At 46.5% G+C, this 14,930-nt stretch overlaps 1 pseudogene; it reads left to right on the forward strand.

Annotated features, from left to right (window-relative positions):
- Positions 1–2,817: 2,817 nt before the first annotated feature.
- LOC139254086 (zinc finger protein 420-like) overlaps positions 2,818–14,930 on the forward strand; it is a 31,662-nt pseudogene continuing 19,549 nt past the window's right edge.

The following is a 14,930-nucleotide window of genomic DNA, read 5'->3' on the forward strand; positions in this document are numbered from 1 at the left end:
GATCCACAAAGCAGTGACTCATCAGGGAGTGTCTGCAAATGAAGCAGAAACATGGAGTGGTCAGGGAGCGTCTGCAAATGAAGCAGAAACATGGAGTGGTCAGGGAGCGTCTGTAAATGAAGCAGAAACATGGAGTGGTCAGGGAGCGTCTGCAAATGAAGCAGAAACATGGAGTGGTCAGGGAGCATCTATAAATGAAGCAGAAACATGGAGTGGTCAGGGAGCGTTTGTAAATGAAGCAGAAACATGGAGTGGTCAGGGAGCGTCTATAAATGAAGCAGAAACATGGAGTGGTCAGGGAGCGTCTATAAATGAAGCAGAAACATGGAGTGGTCAGGGGGTGCCTGTAAATGAAGCAGAAACGTGGAGCGGTCAGGGAGCGTCTATAAATGAAGGATAAATGGTGACAGGCCAGGGAGAGTCTGTAAATGAAGGAGAATTGGTGACAGACCAGGGAGGGTCTGTAAATGAAGGAGAAATGGAGACTGGTTTCCCGCTCTCTCTTGTCCCCTGTCATATGCAATATGTGTGGAGGATTTTTATGAAAACTGATCAAAAAAGATAAATTATACAGAAAATAACTGATTTCACATCTTATGTGATATAGTTATGTAATGGGATGGTTCAAAGGAACTTTTGTCCATATTTATAAAGCAACAAAGAGTGGGCAGGGCTTCAGGGTCCCAGTGACCGGGAGAGAAAATCATTGACTCATTGATTTTGTTCTCACTCTGCACACAGGGACTTTCTCAGCATCTCTCCTGAAGGTGCTGGTAAGTGCCGGGGAGTCGGTTTACAGCCCACAGAATTGTAACAGATGGGCCCAGATTTAGATCCCCTGTTCTCAGAGCTGCTCAAATCCCACTCCAGAGACTTGAGCACAAAAGTCCAGGCTGGCACTCCAGGGGAGCACTGCACTGTCAGATGTCGTTTCTTGTGATGCGACGTTAAACCGAGGACCCGGCTGCAACTCGAGTGGATTTAAAAGATCCCATGGCACTATATTGAAGAAGAGCAGGGGAGTTACCTCGGCGTCCTGGCCAATATATATCCCTCAATCAATATCACTAAAATACGTTATCTGTTCATTGCTATTTGTGGGAGCTTTCTGTGCACAAATTAACTGCCACATTTCCTACATTAAAATAGGAAATACAACACCTGCCCTTTCACCTCCTCCCTTCCCACCGTCCAGGGCCACAGACACTCCTTCCAGGTGAAACAGCGATTTATTGTACTACTTTGAATTTAGTATACTGTATTCGCTGCTCACGATGCAGTGTCCTCTACATTGGAGAGACCAAATGCAGATTGGGTGATCGCATCGCAGAACACCTCCGTTCAGTCGCAAGCGTGACTCTGAGTTTCCGATCGCTTGTCATTGAAATTCTCCGGACCACTCCCACTCTGACCTCGCTGTCCTCGGCCTCCTCCATTGTTCTAATAACGCTCGAGGCACAGAATTTCACCTTCCAGACTCAACATTGAGTTCCACAATTTCACCATAACCACCGCTCCCATTGTTTAGTACAGCAGCTGTTGGTAATGATCTCCATTTACACCTCCTCCAGACCCATCTTTTGTTTCTTGTCCCATCACCATTTCCTTTTGCCTTGCTCCATCATCCCTTTTGTCATTTAATCACTCCTGTCTTTCCTCCCCTCTTTCCCTGCCTCTGCACTTACTTAAAACTTATATTCAAGACTGAGATAGATAGATTTTTGGAGTCTCGGGGAATCAAGAGATAGGGAGATGTGGCGGGAAAGTGGAGTTGAGGTCGATGATCAGCCATGATCTTATTGAATGGTGGAGCAGGCTCGAGGGGCCGGAGGGCCGACCCCTGCTCCTATTTTCCAGTTCTGATGAAAGGAAAGTGACCTGATACGCTAACTCTGTTTCTATCTCTACAGATGTTGCCTAAATATTTCCATTATTTTCTGTTGTATTTCAGGTTACCAGTGAGTGTAGAACTGAAACCTGCCAGAGTCAGCACCTTCAGGGAAGGAGAGGGAGGGGAACCAGTGAGTGTAGAACTGAACCCAGCCAGAGTCAGCACCTTCAGGGGAGGAGAGGGAGGGGAACCAGTGAGTGTAGAACTGAACCCAGCCAGAGTTGGTAGTGAAAACTGGGAGCGGAGGACAAACTGTCTTGAGACGTGCAATGTATTTGGCTTTCAGCACAGGGAGGAGGGAGAGAGTGGGATGGGGATTTACAGCTCTGGGGGAACGAGAGAGGAAAGAATATTCCATAGAAACTAGAATTGTCTGTTCTGTACTTAGTGATGAGTTCTGTAATCTCCTTTTACAGGGTATTAGAAGGGGAGATTTTCAGACTGGAAACAGAAACCAAACATCACGTCAAGATCTGACAGAGTCACTTGATTCCTCAGGACCTGAACATCAGCGGCCTTTGAATGTGGCAGGAGAATTATTTGCTTGTTCTGTCTTTGGGAAAAGATTTCACAAATCGGTGTGACTGGAAAAGCACCGAGACACACACATCCGCGTGAGTGTTCCAGTGCACTGACTGTGGAAATAGCTTTAACCAGTTACACAACCTGAAAAAACATCAGACCATTCACAGCGCAGAGAAACCATTACACGTGTTCTGTGTGTGGACGAGGCTTCAACTGATCATCCAACCATGGACAGTCACAAGGACACCAGCACCATGGAGAAACTGTGGAAATGTGGGGACTGTGGAAAGGGATTCAGTTACCCGTCTGAGCTGGAAACTCATCGACGCAGTCACACCGGGGAGAGACCATTCACCTGCCCCATGTGTGGGAAGGGATTCACTCGGTCATCCCATCTGCTGAGGCACCAGCGAGTTCACACTGGGGAGAGGCCGTTCATCTGCTCTGACTGTGGGAAGCATTTCACTCAGTCATCCAACCTGCTGACACACCAGCAAGTTCACACTGGGGCGAGCCCATTCACTTGCTCCATGTGTGGAAAGGTATTCCCTTCATCATCAACCCTGCTGACACACCAGCGAGTTCACGCTGGGGAGAGACCATTCACCTGCTCTGTCTGTGGGAAGCGATTCACTCAGTCATCCAGCCTGCTGACACACAAGCGAGTTCACACTGGGGAGAGGCCGTTCACCTGCTCTTAGTGTGGGAAGGGATTCACTCAGTTATCCCACCTGCTGACAAACCAGGGAGCTCACACTACAGAGAGACAGTTCACCTGTGTGTGTGGGAAGGGAATCACTTTGTCATCCGATCTGCTAAAGCACCAGCGAGTTCACACTGGGGAGAGACCGTTCACCTGCTCTGTGTATGGGAAGGGATTCACTCAGTCATGCAGCCTGTTAACACACCAGCGAGTTCACACTGGGGAGAGGTCGTTCACCTGTTTGGAGTGTGGGAAGGGATTTACTAGTTCATCCAACCTTCTAACGCACCAGAGTATTCACACTGGGGAGAGGCTGTTCACCTGCTCTGAGTGTGGGAAGGGATTCACTCATTCATCCATCCTGCTGACACACCAGCAAGTTCACAAGTGACTGCAGGGGTGGGAGTCTACTGTTATTGCTGCTGTTAATCACATCCCGGCTGAACCATGTTCATTCTGACAGTTGGGGTTTGTTTCTGCTGATGTTAATAACCCTATAACTGGGCTGTTGTTTAATATTTTGATATTTCAAATAAAACAGTGTCGGTATTTAATGTTCCAAGATAAGAGGAGACTAATTGATGTCCTGTTACTGACTGCTCCATTTTGGGCCTTTTCTCCTTTCTAATTCTAGGTTATTTCAGTTCTCAAACCTGTTTGTTACTCTCATGGACAAGTCCCAGCTCCCCCTACCTTCCAGAGTGCCTCTCCTTGCCTTGGTATCCAGGGACGGTCTCGGTAACATGCCCAGGATCACTAAACACAAAACACAGTTTGTTAATCATGTTCAGCTACTGGACTTAGCGTGTGCCCCACAGCATCTCTCTCACCTTCGATGTGTGAATAGAGCATCACGCCTGCAAACCTCGTCTTGAATTTAAATCCACTCAGCAAATGTATTTAACAAAATATGAACAAGTAAATACATCACGGTCCATTAATCCAACTCCTTATTGACAACAGGAAGTCTGTTGTCTAACTCCTCGAGTGAACAAAATAAAGAGCCCAAATGTAAGATCCCCTCGAATCCTTTAATACCTTTCAAATCGTGACCAGTTCTTTCTTATTGTAGAATTCTCCGTCCTTGTGGGAATCAATATCGGTCAAAAACTGCTGATTGGAAACTTCTAAAAAATGTTCTCTTTTTCAGAGTTTCAAGCTGACCCGTTCCTTCTCTGAGAATCTCCAAGGAGACTCTCTGATTTGAACACAGATCTCTCTTTTATATCCACCATTAGAGTTACGGGGAATTCGAATACATGACCACTCAAATTTAAAAGAGCCCATCAGTCATAGACAGACTGAACCAATCACACAGCTTGGTGTCAGTATAAACTATTTCTCTCACCAGCCTGTAAATAAAACCTGTAATACCGAGGATAAAATTCCCCCTCCGTGTGTCGGGGGTGCAGGCAGTGCTGGGCAGAAGGAGCAGCAAACTTGCTTCAGAGCTGACTTTTCCCTTTCCCGGGGTTTTGCGATGAGCATATGCTGGGGCCCAGTGAGCTTTCACTGCTCCTGACAGGGTAGATGCAGAGAGGATGTTTCCCCTCATAGGTGAATCTAGAACTAGGGGGCATAGTTTCAGAATAAGGGGTCGCCCATTTAAAACAGAAATTAGAAGGAATTTCTTCTCTGAGGTTCGTGAATCTTTGGAATTCTCCACCCCAGAGAGCTGTGGAGGATGGGTCTTTGAACATATTTAAGGTGCTGATACAGATTTTTGAATGAGAACAGAGTTAAGGGCTTTGGGGAGCGGGCAGGGAAGTGGAGTTGAGGCCAGGATCAGATCAGCCATGAATGGCGGAGCAGGCTCGAGGGGCCAAACGGCCTACACCCGCTCCTATTTCTTATGTTCTCCGGGATATTTCCAAGCTTGTTAACACTGCCCCTAGAATTCTAACACGTTAACCCATGGGTGTGAGGCCAGCACTCTATGCCGTTAAACACTGGAGTGAAGCAGAGTCCTGCAGACACACAGTCACCAGGAGAAGTTTCTAACTGTCTAGAGTGACCTTTTAGAGCGATTAGTCCAACTTTTGGGCCGGTTGTGGTTCTTTCCCGCTTCCCGTTCCCTTGGATTGCATTTTTATTTGTTCCCTCTGGTTTGTTTTCAGTTTCATTGCTGGACCCACCACTCAAAGCACTTTGTCCGATCTGCCCCTAGGAATGAGCAGACTCCTCCTGCATCTCCTACACTGCACCGTCTCGCCTCCTCTTTCCCCCTTGGTTGTGTTCCACACTTTGGGCCCTGGCCCTTCCCCGGGGATTCTCAGTATGAACAGGGGGATGTGTGTTGAGACAGGATGTCCCAGCTCTCCTCCTCTTTCCCCCTTGGTTGTGTTCCACACTCTGGGCCTTGGCCCTTCCCCAGGGATTCTCAGTGTGAACAGGGGGATGTATGTTGAGACAGGATGTCCCAGCTCTCCTCCTTTAAAGGGACACGGAGAGGACCCGCTGGGCTGAATGGCCCTGCTTTATGACATCACTGCAGTGCCGAGCAACCAACCTCCCTGAGCCGGAGCCGGAGCCGGAGCCGCAGCCGCAGGTTGTTGTTCGGGGCCTGAGGCCCACAGTGGGTGTGTGTGAAGCGGATAATGCGGAATGTTGTCTCTCGGACGGGCGGGGCCTGGGCCCGCACTCGGTGTGTGTGAAGCCCGTGGTCCCCCAGGGTTTATTAACTCCGCCCATCTCTCACCTGCTGCCTCAGACACAGCCGCCCCACCGCGCATACTCAGCTCACACTGCTCAGTTGATTGACAGCGGCTCTGGACCAATAGGAAGAGCGGGGGCGGGTCTGGAGGACCGAGCGGGCAGTTAGTCCTCCAACCAATCGGAGTGTGCGAGAGGCGGAGCTGAGCCTGGTTGTGGGCGGGGAGGAGCCCGGGTGTTGCCGCCAATGACCAGACTGACGGACCTGGGCGGCGCCACAAGGCGTCACTCCCCGGCCGCGGGCTCTCAATAAGCTGCTAACCGGCCCAATGATTCAGCCCTGAACAGCAGAGGCTGCGGGATCCTTGTCCCATCCGTCAATCTCATCATCCTGCTGAAGGAAAGTTCCAGAACAAACCGCCTCAAGTTCCACTATTTGAAGGGGCTGCTCCTGAAATTCTGGCTGCACTTCAGTCCCACTCTCCTGATCTTTGGGCACCCTGTGCGGAGGGGAGCGGGTAGGTCCGAAGGCCTCCTCGTAGGACTGCTCCTGGGCACGGCCAAGGGTGCCATCAGCCGGTCCAGGCAGCGGGCGGTCGAGGGGGTCGTTCAACCTGACTGCCTGCCTCTCTTCTGCTCTTACATCCGGTCCAGGGTGTCCTTGGAGATGGAGCACGCGGTGTCCACCGGTACGCTCGCGGCCTTCCGCGAGAGGTGGGCACCGGAGGGACTGGAGTGCATCATCACGCCCGGCAACCAAATTTTAATTTGATTTTACGTTTTAAAGTTTAATTTGTTTTAATTGCCGGTGCTTTTAGTGTCCCCTTCCCTTTTATAGGGGGCACCGGAGAAATTGTGATTTTAGTGCCCAAAAAAAAAAAAAAAAACCGCCTCAAACTGCCCGCCCAGCACCACATGGGCCCGGCCTGACGGACGGGAGCTCGAACCAATAGGAAGAGCCCCGGCGAAGATGGGCGGAGCGAGCTGGCGGCGGGTCCTCCAACCAATGGCGATGCGGCAAGGGGCCGGGGCCTGGTGTCATGCTCAGGTGCCGATTGTGACGTGCTGTGCACAGGTGAGAGCAGTTGAGTGAGCACAGGGCTGGGGAGAGGGGGCACAGGGCTGGGGAGAGGGGCCACAGTGAGCTCAGAGATGAGGTTGGAATCTGGGACAGGAGCCACAGTGAGCTCAGAGATGAGGTTGGAATCTGGGAGAGGGGCCACAGTGAGCACAGAGCTGGGGCTGAAATCTGGGACAGGGGCCACAGTGAGCACAGAGCTGGGGCTGAAATCTGGGACAGGGGCCACAGTGAGCTCAGAGATGAGGTTGGAATCTGGGACAGGGGCCACAGTGAGCTCAGAGATGAGGTTGGAATCTGGGACAGGGGCCACAGTGAGCACAGAGATGAGGTTGGAATCTGGGACAGGGGCCACAGTGAGCACAGAGCTGGGGCTGAAATCTGGGACAGGGGCCACAGTGAGCACAGAGCTGAGGCTGGAATCTGGGACAGGGGTCACAGTGAGCACAGAGCTGAGGCTGGAATCTGGGAGAGAGGCCACAGTGAGCACAGAGCTGGGGCTGGAATCTGGGATAGATGCCACAGTGAGCACTGAGCTGGGACTGGAATCTGGGAGAGGGGCCACAATGAGCAGCTTTTCGGAGGGCCAAAGGGATAGCAGCTTCACCACACAAGCTTATTTAAATACTAATTGCCTGCAGTTTCAAAGGCAGCCTCGGTCACTCTGCAAAAACTGTTCCAAAATGGCCCGGAATTTGCGGCCAGTGGCGAAGCGAAGACTTTCGCCCCCAGCCTCGAAGTAAGCTTCGCACAAAGATGTGGCAATCTCTGTGTCAAGAAGTTCGGGTTTTCTGACATGTAATTCAAATCAAGAGCGTACAGTGGGGATCTCCTAGCGCGAGCTGCTGCAATGTCAACAAGCTGTCTAAACATCCAATCTAAATGCAGAATTTTCACAGGCCGTGAACAAGGAGGTGGCTAAGCTCTTCAAATTCTAACTTAAAAATGTTAGAGCAAAACAAAGATTGTGGCTTGCACATGGGGAAACGACAAACCTGAAATAAAGGTGAACTAACTTTTTTTTAAAAAGGTACTTAACAATTTTATTTTTTTATTAAAATGGATAAATTTGACACTGCCCAACCTTTTCCTTTCTTAACGTTGACTTATTTGATGTTACTGCACTCACCAGGTGCCATGTGAATCGATTCAACAAACTCTCAAAGGCACTTCAGTTGGGTGTATAAAATAGTTTTTCAGGCTCATAACCTTTGTTAAGCAGTCAGCGCGCTGTTAAAATCCCAGTTACACCTAATTCCTTTGGGCCTAACTTTTAATGGAGAATTTAACAGCGGTATTTCTGCGGAAGAGCCATGGTTTTCATCAGTTTCCCAGAGTTGAGAGATGTCCCTGATTGCCAAATCTGTGCGCTGGGGGGAACATCACATCCTGTGGAGGAGCAGTGAATGACAGACCACAACTTTAGTATTTCCGCATTATGCTGCAGATGCGCTAAATCCTGAATTGCCGTCTGTTTCAAAGAATGACAGCAAAATGACAACCAATACCACTAAATAACAGATGATCTGTATATTATCACATTGCTGTTTGTGGGAGCTTGCTGTGAGCACAAATTGTCTGTCATATTTCCTACATTACAACAGTGCCTACACTTCTAAACTTAATTGACTGTAAAGCACTTTGGGACATCCTGTGGCCATGAAACATGCTCTTTTTCTTTCTTAATGCTGATTGATTTGACGTTATCACGCTCACCAGGTGGCACGTCAATCGACTCAACAAACTCACAAAGATACATAAGTTTGGTGCATAACTTTATTTGTCCAAAGTCCATCACTAAGATTGGCTCGGTAGCACCACTACTCACCAATCCCACCTGGAACAGTCTAGCCCAAGGATGTAGTTCAACATTAGATCCTACTTCACACCATTTATGATTCCCAAGTCTCAGGATTGCCTTTTCTGTCTCGATATTTGTCTGTATCATTTGCACTATGTGTTTCTGGGGTATCTTAATTCACTCAATTATGAGCTTTAAAGTCATCGACAGGGGAGGTGTATAGTGTCCCAGATGCGGAATGGCTCGAATGGCTTCATCCTCCAGAGGCTGTCTTGTCTACAGACTAGTGGCACTATGGTGATGTACCAGTACCAATGTTTTAGCACTGATAGGCATGTTCTTCAGTGAAATCAAGCAAAATTGATGTTTTAGCATGGGGCTTCGGGTTGAACCCACAATCATATACGTGTCAGCAGTAGTCACACAAAACTGTCCTTTTCCTTTATACGTGGTATTAGTTTGGTCTTCGCCCCATTTAATTATTCCAATCTGGCATTTTGATGATTCTTTGTTGAGGGTGAACCCACAAGCTGGAACAGTGTGTTGATGGACTTCGTCACAACTACAAACCCATGTTATCCCTTTCAGAGTACACCACTGCATATCTGGTGCTATCCAAGTTCCTCCCTTCTTAATCAGATATCTTGGATACTCCTCATACTGTTTATGGATCAGACCTAGCTCAGAGTCTATCAGCATTGCAACCGATTCTACCCTATACACCTTCCAATGTGTCGTTTCATTTCCATTTTTCCTGAACAAAGACAAGACCAAACCCACTAGTCTAATATCTTCATTTCTTTCCCGTTCCCTGGGGGCCAAAAACCCCATTCTCATTTTCTGCATCACATCATAGTCTATGTCTTGGTTCCTTTAAAGCATTTGTTCTTCATGAATAAACAAAGGGGTTTGACTACCCTCTATGTTGCCCAGTCCATTCTGTACCACATTCATCACAAAGGTCACACAGAGGCTACACACGATAGATAGAAACATAGAATATAGGTGCAGGAGTAGGCCATTCCGTCCTTCTAGCCTGCACTACCATTCAATATGATCATGGCTGATCATGCAACTTCAGTGCCACATTCCTGCTTTCTCTCCACATCCCTTAATCCCTTTAGCCGTAAGGGCCACATCTAACTCCCTTTTGAATATAACGAACAGGCCTCAACAACTTTTTGTGGCAGAGAATTCCACAGGTTCACAATTCTCTGAGTGAAGAAGGTTCTCATCTCGGTCCTAAATGGCTTACCTCTTATCCTTAGACTGTGACCCCTGGTTCTGGACTTCCACAACATCAGGAACATTCTTCCTGCATCTAACCTGTCCAATCCCGTCAGAATTTTATATGTTTCGATGAGATCCCTTCTCATTCTTCTAAATTCCAGTGAACATAAGCCTAATCAATCCAGTTTTTCCTCATATGTCAGTCCTGCCATCCTGGGAATCAGTCTGGTGAACCTTCGCTGCACTCGCTCAATAGCAAGAATGTCCTTCCTCAGATTAGGAGACCAAAACTGCACACAATATTCCAGGTGTGGCCTCACCAAGGCCCTGTACAACTGCAATAAGACCTGCCTGCTCCTATACTCAAATTCTCTCGCTATGAAGGCCAACATGCCATTTGCCTTCTTCACCGCCTGCTGTACCTGCATGCCAACTTTCAATGACTGATGTACCATGACACTCAGGTCTCGTTGCACCTCCCCTTTTCCTAATCTGTCACCATTCAGATAATATTCTGCCTTCCTGTTTTTGCCACCAAAGTGGATAACCTCACATTTATCTACATTATACCGCATTTGTCATGTATTTTCCCACTCAGCTAACCTGTCCAAGTCACCCTGCAGCCTCTTAGCATCCTCCTCACAGCTCACACTGCCACCCTGCTTAGTGTCATCTGCAAATTTGGAGGTATTACATTCAATTCCTTCGTCTAAATCATTAATGTATTTTGTAAGTAGCTGGGGTCCCCGCACTGAACCTTACGGTACCCCACTAGTCACTGCCTGCCATTCTGAAAAGGACCCGTTTATTCCTACTCTTTGCTTCCTGTCTGCCAACCAGTTCTCTATCCACATAGAAACATAGAAAATAGGTGCAGGAGTAGGCCATTCGGCCCTTCGAGCCTGCACCAACATTCAATGAGTTCATGGCTGAACATGCAACCTCAGTACCCCATTCCTGCTTTCTCGCCATATCATATATTACATATATACACATCAATACATTACCCCCAATACCATGTGCTTTAATTTTGCACACTAATCTCTTGTGTGGGACCATGTCAAAAGCCTTTTGAAAGTCCAAATACACCACATCCACTGGTGCTCCCTTGTCCACTCTACTAGTTATATCGTCAAAAAATTCTAGAAAGTTTGTCAAGCATGATTCCCCTTTCATAAATCCTTGCTGACTTGGACTGATTCTGTCACTGCTTTCCAAATGTGCTGCATTTCATCTTTAATAATTGATTCCAACATTTTCCCAACCACTAATGTCAGGCTAACTGGTCTATAATTTCCTGTTTTCTCTCTCCCTCCTTTGGGAGTGGGGTTACATTAGCTACCCTCCAATCCATAGGAACTGATCCAGAGTCTATAGAATGTTGGAAAATGACCACGAATTCATCCACTATTTCTAGGGCCACTTCCTTAAGTACTCTGGGATACAGACTATCGGGCCCTGGGGGATTTATCGGCCTTCAATCCCATCAATTTCCCGAACACAATTTCCTGACTAATAAGGATTTCTCCCAGTTCCTCCTTCTCGCTAGACCCTCGGTCCCCTAGTATTTCTGGAAGATTATTTGTGTCTTCCTTAGTGAAGACAGAACCAAAGTATTTGTTCAATTGGTCTGCCATTTCTTTGTTCCCCATTATAAATTCCCCTGATTCTGACTGCAAAGGACCTACATTTGCCTTCACTAATCTTTTTCTCTTTACATATTTTTAGAAGCTTTTGCAGTCAGTTTTTATGTTCCCTGCAAGCTTACTCTCATACTCTATCTTCCCCCTTCTAATTAAACCTTTGTCCTCCTCTGCTGAATACTAAATTTCTCCCAGTCCTCAGGTTTGCTGCTTTTTCTGGCCAATGTATATGTCTCTTCCTTGGATTTAGCACTATCCCTAATTTCCCTGGTTAGCCACGGTTGAGCCACCTTCCCCGTTTTATTTTTATGCCAGACAGGAATGTACAATTGTTGGAGTTCATCCATGTGATCTTTAAATGTCTTCAATTGCCTATCCACCGTAAACTCTTTGAGTATCATTCGCCAGTCTATCCAAGCCAATTCACGTCTCATACCATCGAAGCTACCTTTCTTTAAGTTCAAGACCCTAGTCTCTGAATTAACTGTGTCACTCTCCAATTTAATAAAGAATTCTACCATATTATTTTACAACCCTCTGAGAGAAGAAATTCTTCCTCAGCACAGTTTTAAATGGGTGGCCCCTTATTCTAAGATTATGCCCTCTAGTTTTATTCTCCCCTATCAGTGGAAACATCCTCTCTGCATCCACCTTGTCAAGCCCCCTCATAATCTATACGTTTCGATAAGATCACCTCTCATTCTTTGAATTCCAATGAGTAGAGGACCAACCTACTCAACCTTTCCTCATAAGTCAACTCCCTCATCTCCGGAATCAACCTAGTGAACCTTCTCTGAACTGCCTCCAAAGCAAGTATATCCTTTCGTAAATATGGAAACCAAAAGTGTACGCAGTATTCCAGGTGTGGCCTCGCCAATACCCTGTATAACTGTAGCAAGACTTCCCTGCTTTTATACTCCATCCCCTTTGCAATAAAGGCCAAGATTCCATTGGCCTTCCTGATCACTTGCTGTACCTACATACTAACCTTTTGTGTTTCATGCACAAGTATCCCCAGGTCCCGCTGTACTGCAGCACTTTGCAATTTTTCTCCATTTAAATAATAAACTTGCTCTTTGATTTTTTTCTGCCAAAGTACATGACCTCACACTTTCCAACATTATACCCCATCTGCCAAATTTTTGCCCACTCACTTAGCCTATCTATGTCCTTTTGCAGATTGCTTTTCCTCCCATCTTTGTATCACCACAAAACTTGGTTACATTACACTCGGTCCCTTCATTCAGGTCGTTAATATAGATTGTAAATAGTTGGTGTCCCAGCACTGATCCCTGCGGTATCCCACTAGTCACTGTTTGCCAACCTGAGAATGAACCATTTATCCTAACTCTCTGTTTTCTGTTAGTTAACCAATCCTCTATCCATGCTAATATATTACCCCCAACCCCATGAACTTTTATCTTGTGCAATAACCTTTTATGTGGCGCCTTAACAAATGCCTTGTGGAAGTCCAAATACACCACTCACTTGGATCCATGCTTTGATATGGAACCTGTTAGGTATGGCCTCCTTGTCTCCCACCTTCAGCTTGTAGCTGATTTTTTTACAGCCATGGCCACCTTGTTCAGACAAAGACAGACTGACTTTTTTTTGTTTTTGGCCTCCCTACAAGCTTTCTTTGTTCAGTACTTAGTGGAGGCCTTGAAACTGATGACCATTCTCGCTGTAAGGAAATCCTAATTTGATCAGCATGCTCTTTACTTTTAATATTAATGCCTCTGGCAGGTAGCAGTGTGTTTAACTCTACCCTGATTATTTCAAAGTTGGTTTCTCTATGGAGAATGTGTCATAGCCTTGATGGTTTAAAAATCTGTCTCACCTGAGCCACAGTAGCTATTTCATGTTGTGCTGTTGTTGATAACTGAGCACGTCTGAGACTCATTTGTTCACACACACACACACACACACACGAGTATCTTAATATCATGCCATAACATCTGATCCAAGCCATTCTCGGGCTTTCAGGTGATCTTATCAAAAGATCGTAGGGTGTCTGGAGATCTTTGCTCATCTCCCTTTGCATGGTCCCAATGTCTCAGGTAATGGCCAAGCTATCAAATTCAGTTTCCTTATTGTTGAGTATAGGCAATGAGACAAACACCCCAAGAGAAACTTGTGAATTTACTACACTTCTCTGACTTTCACAAGAATTTACATTAACATTAGATTGCACCCAGGTGATTTTTGCCAATTCACCAAATAACAATGATTTTAAAAAATTCCCATTTGATGGTGTAATTTTCCTGGTTTCATCTTATATCCTCACTCATGTCCTCTCATTCAATTTTATGGAGTGGTCACTGAGCCCCAGAGAAACTTTACTGTCTAATACAATATTATCATAATATCTTAAAACATAGATCAAACATTCCCACTTGCTCCAAGTTTCAACCCATTTTGTTTGTTTAATTTTATTTAAATGAACCTCTTCTTGGACCTTTTATTCCCCAAAATATGCTAGAGAGCATGTCAGTCTGCAAGATGAAGGACGTTAGTTACCTTTAACACAACAACCTTCCTCCCCAAAACTTCTTCCTGAATACATAGTTTGGACGGAACCACATAGACTAGACCTTTTCAAAAATAAAACATGATTATCCCCTTAAATTTCAGCTAAATTTCCCTTCCCATGTGCTTGACCAGCAACTCTTATCAATTTATAACATCAATTTTAATTTCACAAACAAATTATGCCCAGACTTTGTGATTTTACAAAGAAGACAAAAGTAACAATTACATTTGGATGCAAGCCATTTACCTTCCCCTTCGAGCAACGTGTCTTGAATAATAGGATTACATAGGAGAGGAAGCAGAGTTAACGTTTCGGTTCGATGACCCTTCATCAGAACTGGAGAGTGTTCGGAAAGAACAGATTCTTAACCAGCACTGAAAGGGGGAGGGGAGGAAAGAACAAAAGGGAAGGTCTGTGATAGGTCCCACCACCAATCACATCTTCCCCTCCCCTCCCCTCTCAGCATTCCGAAGGGACTGCTCCCCCCGCGACACCCTGGTCCATTCCACAGGCACACCTAGCACTCCTCCCCTTCCCACGGCACCTTTCAATGCAACCACAGGAGATGCAACACCTGCCCTTTTACCTCCTCCCTTTCCACTATCCAGGGACCCAAACACTCCTTCCAGGTGAAACAGCGATTTACTTGCACTTCTTTCAATTTAGTGTACTGTATTCGCTGCTCACGATGTGGTCTTCCCTACAGCGTAGATTGGGTGACTGCTTTGCGGAGCACCTCTGTTCAGACCGCAAGTGTGACCAAGCTTCCGGTCGCCTGTCACTTTAATTCTCCACTCCATTCCCACTCTGACCTCTCAATACTCGGTTCCTACACTGTTCCAATGAAGCTCAATGCAAACTCGAGGAACAGCAC

The sequence above is a fragment of the Pristiophorus japonicus genome, unplaced genomic scaffold (assembly GCF_044704955.1).
Source record: "Pristiophorus japonicus isolate sPriJap1 unplaced genomic scaffold, sPriJap1.hap1 HAP1_SCAFFOLD_532, whole genome shotgun sequence".
Lineage (NCBI taxonomy): Eukaryota > Metazoa > Chordata > Chondrichthyes > Pristiophoridae > Pristiophorus > Pristiophorus japonicus.